We start from the raw sequence: 8610 nt of genomic DNA, 5'->3' as shown, positions 1-8610 counted from the left end.
CGGGGGGGGGGGGGGGGAAATTAAAAAGAAAAACCGGCCTTTAAACACACATCACCAAATTGGAAAGGTCTTTTGGGATTCCTCCAGATAGGCTGCGTCTTCTGACTGGGAGGAAGGCTCCACTTCAGCATCACCACCAGGCGGGGGAGGGGGCAGCTCCCTTCAGCTTCTCACATCGCCTTTATGCAGGGTGAGAAGAAAATGGTGCAGTCTGACTTACTGACTTGCTGCTGCTGCTGTGACCGTCTGTGCTGGAGCCCAGCATACGCCTTCCTGCTCTTCTCCTCCTCACGATCTTCCCTTACCGCTGAGTCGGTCGAGAGGAAAGCAGGAGCAAAAGCTGCCGGGCTCAGAGAGACCAGCCTCAGCCTGCTCACCTGCAGGCAGCACGGAGAGCCGCCTGGAAACGGCTTGCGATATTCAAGTCCTCATTGTGCCTTTATGCAGCCACGTGAGGCTGCATCAGGAGAGCTGCATTAAGCAGCGAACCAAAGGCAGCGAGGAGGGGGACGCTGCTCGGGGAAGCAGGCAGCGTAATCTGGGCTCAGCCTGCCCCGCTCAGCTCAACTCCGCGGAGGTAAAAATAATACCACCGAGTGTGCTGTTCCTTATTATTCAATGCCAAAAGCTGCTCTCAGACGCTTCCTAAGACAACTTACGAAGCCCCCTGTTGAAGATGGGGAATGATGATAGCTGTGGGCCAACAGAGACCAAAAGGGACAGAGACAACGTGGTGTTAATTAGTCTCCCCCTTCTCCCCCCGTCAAATATCATTCGGGTTTGCGACATTAATTTACAGTGTTAATATCAGAGACAGATGGGTCTGGCATTCCCTCATTGCTTATCCCCCTGCTAAAACCAGCATATCAAAGCCCTATTCCCGCCTCCCCGGCTAACTGTTACCACTATTAGCATCAAGCCTTTATTCATCAAAACAGGACACGCGTAGATAAAAAGAGCCTTTGCATTAGTCCCTGGCAGGCAGCTGATCGCATTTCAACTCCCTCCAACGCCACTGATCCGGCCTCTTCCAGGCAGGTCCTGAGGGAGAGGAGGACTGCGATGCTCCGACGCAGCAGAGGTGCTTGCGCCCCTGGCTTAGCCACCCCAGAGAAGCTAGGGATATGGGAGCTCACTGGCGGCAGCACTAAAAATCACCAAATCAAAGAAACGATTCCCTTAGCCAGGTTTCCCTCTGCAACATATTCCTTGACTTCAGGCTGAATTTGACTGAACGGCCACTAAACCCGAGCACCATGGATTTCACTGTAACGCAGCACCACCAAATCAGTAACAGATGTCCTGCGAGCTCTTCGTGTGACGATAGCTCGTGGACCAGGCCTGATCCCGACCTCACGTTATTTTTGTACCCACGGAACTTGGTTGTTTTCAGTTCACGTAGACCAAGACCATTTATTATTACCATGGAACTAATCGTTACTGATGGCTTGTGGTTTTACTACAAGGTTTCACTTCGAGAATTTCACAAATTTTGAAGACCAAATTTTCACAAAGTACTTGCATATGGAAACTACGACGCGCTATAAAGGCATTTTTGTGTTTGAGGCAGCGATCTGTGCATCCAATCAAAAAATGTGTTTCTCTAGCAGAAGAAGACATCAGAAGCAGCAGGGTGCAGAGTGCCAGGCAACCTTTTTTTCCGGCTCCTCTGTACACACAGGCTGATTTTCTCAGAGCTGTTCCCATTTGTGAGAACCTAGGCTAGACAAAACCAATGGCTAAGACACAAGCAGTAGCTGCAGCAACAGCCACCAGCAAAGTGAGACAAGCGGAGGCAGCCAAAGGGATACAACGAAGGAGAAAACTGGATTCTTTGATAGGACTGTAGCTCGCCTTGCCGTCTTAACCTTGTTATGAACCTCACAGGTAGCATCACTTATAGACCAGAAATGAACAGCTGGTGACCTAGAACTCTACCTTCCTGATACAGTGGGAAAGCATTCATCTTCCCAACCTTTTCATGGGATCTTAAGCGGGAAATTTGAAACTGCGACCAAATCACAGGCCACCACACTTAAAAACCCTGGTCTTACGGTTTCCCTAAATCACCGTTCAAGGTTTCCTTAAGCCACTAAATGCTTAAATCCTGACATATCGTGTACACAATAGGGTTTGATACACAGGAGGGTTTATAGGAGTCATGATTATTAAACAATTTATCATCTTTTGATGATTGATACGTGCAGGCTCATCAGCTCAGTCTCGGAAAACTATTCTTTCAGAAAACTCACGTAAAAGTTAATAAAGGACTCGATGTACTTTGTACCCCATGCTACACAAGAGAAAAAAATCAGACGCTCGAATTGAACAACTGGTGCCAAGTAAGGCAAAATGAAAAAGCAAATTTCTTTAGAAGATCACTGGCAAAGAAGAACTTTAGATCAGTTCTATGAGTTCACCATTATGTCCCACAAACATTTTCCCCCTAACCTCAAAGAGACATAAAACTATTTCATCGTCGTGCGGCAAAAAAAAAGTAACTTTCAATAGATTATTTTGGAAAGAACATATCCAATCTGGGGAGAAGAACATAAAGCATGTATCACTTAATGCTTGACACAGCTAATGTCCCTGCAGGAAAGAAGGGTTCTGTTTTAAGACAGAAAGATTTTCCTCACAAAAGTAGAAAATGGCTAGTCACTGCCTTGCGTATACAGACCTTAAAAAGAAATCCTTCTGCAGACATCAGTCTGAAGATGAAATTTTCAAGATCTGTTCAGTAAAAATGGAGACTGAGCAACTTCCCCCTAAACATAGAAAACGTATTGTGAGGCTGCTCCATAAGAAAAACAGACTATACAGGGATGCTGCCACAACCGGTATGTAGGAGGGGAGTGGGAGAGTGGGCAGATGCACAATAACGTAAAAAGAACACAGTACCAGAAAAAGGGTGGGTTTTCTCTGAAAAGCATTTGTCATCATTAGCTCTGAATGCAGAAATACGTAACTCGTGAGATTCAACAAATTCCCATTTGGGATGATAAAGCTTGCAAGACTTCAACCTGTACAGTGTCCTGCGTGATTTGTGAACAGGCGCCGAGTGACTAACCTCACCGTGAGATCCACAGATGTGTGGGTTCTTCATCAGGGTTACAGCTCCTATCTGCCTGGTTTACAAATTGGCATAAATCATTAACTTCCTGACCTCATCTCCTAATTTCACGGTCCCCAGGTTTTGCTGCTTTAACCTGACCCGCCGGCTGAGACGATAAGCTTCTGCACTGCAGTGCTTTATTAGCCGCAGCTATGATCAGCGCTTGGGTTTAACTGCCAGCTTTCAGGTAGAGAGACGCGATTTGCTGAGCAAATCAGCATTTTCTGTCTATAGAAACCTACTGGATGAAAATCGACAGTAACTGAGTGCAAGAGGAGAGGATGTAAACAAGCGATTACCCTTCCTTGAAGCATATCCACTAACAGGGGTCCATCTCAGAAAGATGAGGTTCTCTGCCATAAATGCAGAGTGGGCAGTGCCATAAATCACGCGGGCGGCGCACAAAGTTAAAACCGAGCCTAGAAATAGCGCCAAAAAAGCGTGACTCAAATCTGTTCTCATCATCTCCCAGAGTTACAAAAAAAAAAAAAAGGGAGGCAGCGATGGGGTGGGAAAAGCCTTTCATGCCTCCAGCCAGAACGGAGACTGTTCTTTCTAGTTCTAAGCTGCTAGCACATTCAGGAAGCGGGCTGGAAATCAAAACTGGTTTCAAACAGCTAAAAAACGGGAAAGGGCTGTCCCAGGCAATAGTTTGGTAGGGATGAAAGCTGGGCAATTCAACTTCTCGTCTAGCGTTGTGGAAGACCCTTCTGGACAAGGCAGGCCGCAATTCTGTAGGGGAATTAGGTGATGCACCGCCTAACTTGCACGTAGTATCTAGCAAGTACGTCTATGTGCTATTTTGCAACGATACAACATCAACCGCCTCAGTCCTTACCAGTTGTGCAGTAATTTAAACTTCACCTCCCTGCTGAAAGGCAGGACACATCAGAGCAGGCTTGGAGATGCGCACGCGCAGCCGTTAGTGGCCCAGAAACCAGAGCGCGCTGACTTGCACAATTAGCTCACCTCTACCCACGAGCACGGATGCCGACCTACCCTCTCTGTTGCTATTCTAGCCAGGGTCAATGTCAGAGGTAGGCATCCTTGTCCCTCTGGTCAGGGAACTCTTCTCTGAACACTTCGTCTTGAGGGACGAGGATGGAGGTGATGGAGTATTTCTGATAGGGACAAAAATATTTCGAGTGCCAGAGCAGCGTAACAACGGACTTACTTCAACTACGTAAAATTATTCAGATGGATTGTGCGTATTAGCGTATTCTGCCATTTCAAGATCTACAGAATTACATATTCCTAGAAAAAAAAGGCAAAATAATTCTTGTGGAAAGTAAAAGCACAAAGCTAACTATGGAAGTATACGCTACATTTATAAATTGCCTCCTGTCTCACTTATTGTTTAATTCACACTCTTATTTATTACTCACACACAGTAGCAATTGTCCTAATTCTAAAGATGCGATAACCCTGGCAGTGAGTTAGCACTCACATATCTGTACTGTATAGGTTTCACTTTATATTTTCCTGAAAGAAAAAAATATTAAGGTTAAAAAAAGGCTCTACGCGCTCTCATTCTCATGTTACTGAATACGTGAAGACAATGTGTTCCAGAAAGCTCTAGGCTGGAAATTAGCGTCGCTGAACCGGCACTGAAAAGACGATACATAAAACTATGGTCTGGCTTTTTTCTGTACCTTGATTACATCTGTTTTATTAATTGAAAAAGAGGCAATACAGAATGAGAAATGAAAAAGGGCAAGTTAGGGCATGTATGTTAATAGACATAAATCAGACCAGTCTTAACGTCTTTCCCTTCTTTTCTGTTATACCACCTGGGTATAATTCACAGCACTGACCCGTTTAGTGGCCAGTACCAAAAACATATTACAGACATGTAAATATGACACAGTAATATTTGCGATACCTTACCCTCCCTTGCACAGCGGGTTTCTGCCTCGAAGGTGTTCAGTTCAACACTGACAAACTTTAAATGTAATTAATAATTACACGAGAAGAAAAGATACTGCTTAGCTACCTTCATCTTGAAAGAGTTCCTGAAAGTATTCATCTACTCTTATAAAATTAATTTTTCAGGTATCACAGATAAAGAAACTGAGATGGGGCCAAACATGTAACCACACTAAGAACATAAGAGCAATCACCGTGGGGTGAGCCCAAAGTCTTCTGTCTCCAACAGCGGCCAAAAATCGGATACCTAGCAAAGGCTAGAAGAGGGCAAACGTGGATGATATTTTCAAGTACTCCCCCCATCTTCTGGTCATTTCGGACTGATGGACATCTGTGCTAGACATTTCAATTTAGGTAGTCATCCTCACAGGCTGTTTCCCATGAACTTGTTCAGTCTCTCTCTGGACCTTTCTGAATTTCCAGCATCCACGACATATTACGGCAGGGTTCTGCAGCTTAACTACACATTCAAAGTACCGCTGTCACAGGCAAGCGCTTACAGACCAGCGAAGAAGGCAAGATAAAATAATTGCCATTCACAAATCATGAAAGTCCTTGCAGTCATCCTTTCTCACTGTCCAAGCTGTGCCGTGACAAAGCAGTGCTTTGCACACACCACCAACTTTCTGCGCACCGAGAACAGGATTTAGAAAAGCCCTTCAGAGACCGATGCCTCCGGTTTAAACAAATATCCCAAATAGGAGGTAAAGACGCTCCAGCTGTGCCAAAGTTGGCAATTCAGGAAACGCATTTTTTTTCATCAGAATCCTAAATAAACTAGAGAGAGACATTTCTGGCAAGAGTGCCCATTTTGCAGTTTCCTGGTGACAGCTAAGTTGCATTAATTCTAAATATCGCTCCACTTATTTTTCATATTGATTGAAAATATTGACGTCACATTCTGTTTTATCTAAGTCAACCAGGGACTCACCCAATAGCTCACTAAGGGCAACAGCAGACATTTTATTGATTTAAATGGGCTTTGGATCAGGACCACAATCATTTAATTCAACGCTGCAATGTGCCTTCTCACCTCCCTTCCTGTCCTGGCCTTCCTGCCCAACCTTCTTTCGTCTTTGATTATTCTGTTCGGTTTTGACCTTGGGGGGGGCAGAAGCCGCTATTAAAGCAAAGAAGGAGCCGAGGGATCACCCTGAAGGCGCTGCAGATCTGCCCCGTCCGATTCCCCAAATGGGCAGCGTGTGCCTCAGGCTCCCTCCTCGCGCTCCCTAGTCGCCGCACTTCTATCTGCTGGATCTGCTGCAAAGGGGCTCGGCCACTCGCCCGCGCAGGGCCCCGTCTCTTGCAGGCGCAGCTTGCCAATCTGGTCTCTGCTCTGCTGACAACGCAAGAGAGGCTACCCACAGCCAAAAGTAGGGCAGCTTGTTGGGGTCTGCGTTCGTCCCGCCTGCTTGCCAGCTGCCATCTAGTGCCGTGGACAAGTGGTCCAACACCCTGGGGGAATGCTCCTTCTCTAATCCTGTGAGGTGGAGACCTGCCTCCTCTGTGTGACCAGGTGCAGTCTCTCTAGCTGGAAGACAAGAAAGCTGAAGGGAGCAGATAGGACTTCAGGGCTTTTGATTTTTATGATAAAAATAAGTGTTTGAAGTTTTTTTGCTTGAACGCCTTCCCATACAATGACCTGGCCTGTTCTCAGAAGGCTTTTTCCACCTTTTTTCTGAGCGTTTGCATTGTAGCCAGATACTGCTGAATTACATTAGCTCCGAGAGACAGGGCATATTTCAAGCTCAGGGGTAATTACCTGAGAAAAAGCCACAGAAAGCAAGTTATATGCTGAAAGGTACTTGCATATATTTCACTTGCGTCCCTGATGGATCAATTCTACCACTTATGATTAAAGCATCCTATTACTTGTTTTCCCAGAAACCAGGGGACTGGTTTCCACTGAGCTGTCTGAAGAGCCAAAAGGAGGGCTCTTTATTCTAACCCCACTGACTTATCTGATGTAACAGTTCATTACGTTCAGAAATTATCCTGTTACAACACTGTGGCTGGACTACAGTGTTGGATGTAGTGTAACCCATTTAACAGGAACATTTGTTGATCTGGAAACAGAATTCTGTTACCTCAAAGCTAAGTGCTTCAGGGTGATGCAAATAAAAATAACTTTACAAATGATACGAAAAACAATTACGCCTGGGCAACAAGAGCATATAACAGGAAAACTGACTTCGTTGCCACTGCGTCGGAAGCCTGTAAGCCAACGTGACCCAGATCTCACCCGCTTTAAATCCTTTCAGTTGCAACCTAGATGCTGCACATAATCAGCTCTGCTTAAGCATCCTTGCTGTTACATGTAAAAGCGTGCCTGCACTTTAGCGTTGGACCAGGTCACATGGATTCACATTTGAATGGGCCCTATCTACCTTGAATTAAAAGTTTACATGCCCATAGCTATCAAAACAAAGGCTTGAGCGATTGCTACTCATACAAACGTTATGGTATACGTATGTATATATGTATTTGTATATGTAGCAGTCTGACCCAAAAAACGAGCCTTCCAAAATTAAAGATGACCCACAAAAGAAACAATTGTCTTTCACAGTTTGTTTCAGTTTGCAAAGTACGGAAGAAGAAGAGTATGACCAAGCGACGCATCTTTATATTTCTGTCTACTATATATATGCTATCTACAATGGCGTTTCTATCACCGACATACCATCAGGACTAATGATATGGTTAGATTTCACCTACCCGCCTGTAATCAGGCTTGGAGCCTGAACGTTTAGGCCACGATAGTGGATGTCACAAATAAAGCAGCTACACGTAACCAGTCATAAGAAAGATTCTAACTACACAATTTCTAAAATACATCAGCAATAACGTGCCTTAAGTAACAACCTACAGGGGTCTAGTATACCTGCTCTAAAGCCAATAATGCTATTTCCTTTCTCTTTTGCTTGTTTGATGTAATAAAAACATAAACAAGAGTTAGAAAATGCGTTGCCTCATCAAATACTTGTGGCAAAGAGGTGTATCTTTTAAGATGTCTTTCAAGCACATTTTCCCGCTGCTTATAACAAAAGCAGATCTATCTGACACTTGTTTATAAAAACACAGGATAAAATTTTGTATTAAGAATTCTCAAAGAGCTCTCAAAGACTGTTTTAGATACTCCCCAAATTAACCACCGTAGTAAACACATTAACATATTAAACCCTCCTTCTACGCTAAATGTTTTTCACCTGTTCCTCACAAAAGAAAGAAGGTTGAGATTCCTTTACTTTTGGAGTCTCTCCCCCCACCCAAGTAACTTCAGAGGTCCCAACGTCTGACCCAAGCCGATGCCCAGAATAGCATCGCTACCTATGGCGCACTGAGTTCCTCTGTCCTACACATACGCAGCCAAACTGTGCCGTCAAGCACGCCTTTATTTGGCGAGGCCAGAAGAAGGATGGGAGGGATTTACTACAGAGCAAGCCCCAAGGACGAGAGCTTTCTGGTCCCGCAGAGCTCTTCCCGGGCACCTTCGGCAGCACTGGCTAGGGGTGTATTTGCGCCTTTGGGGGACACCACACACAGCGTGGATGCCCGGCCGGCACCGCCGG

General features: G+C 45.1%; 1 protein-coding gene across 1 annotated transcript in view; it reads right to left on the bottom strand.

The window, feature by feature from the left end:
* The window catches only part of ANK2 (ankyrin 2), a 371191-nt gene that overhangs the window by 207967 nt on the left and 154614 nt on the right, over window positions 1-8610 (bottom strand). The gene's annotated exons all lie outside the window — the stretch shown is intronic.

Source organism: Aptenodytes forsteri, unplaced genomic scaffold, assembly GCF_000699145.1.
Source record: "Aptenodytes forsteri isolate BGI_AS27 unplaced genomic scaffold, ASM69914v1 Scaffold326, whole genome shotgun sequence".
Classification (NCBI taxonomy): domain Eukaryota; kingdom Metazoa; phylum Chordata; class Aves; order Sphenisciformes; family Spheniscidae; genus Aptenodytes; species Aptenodytes forsteri.
This window is presented reverse-complemented; position numbering and strand designations above follow the sequence as displayed.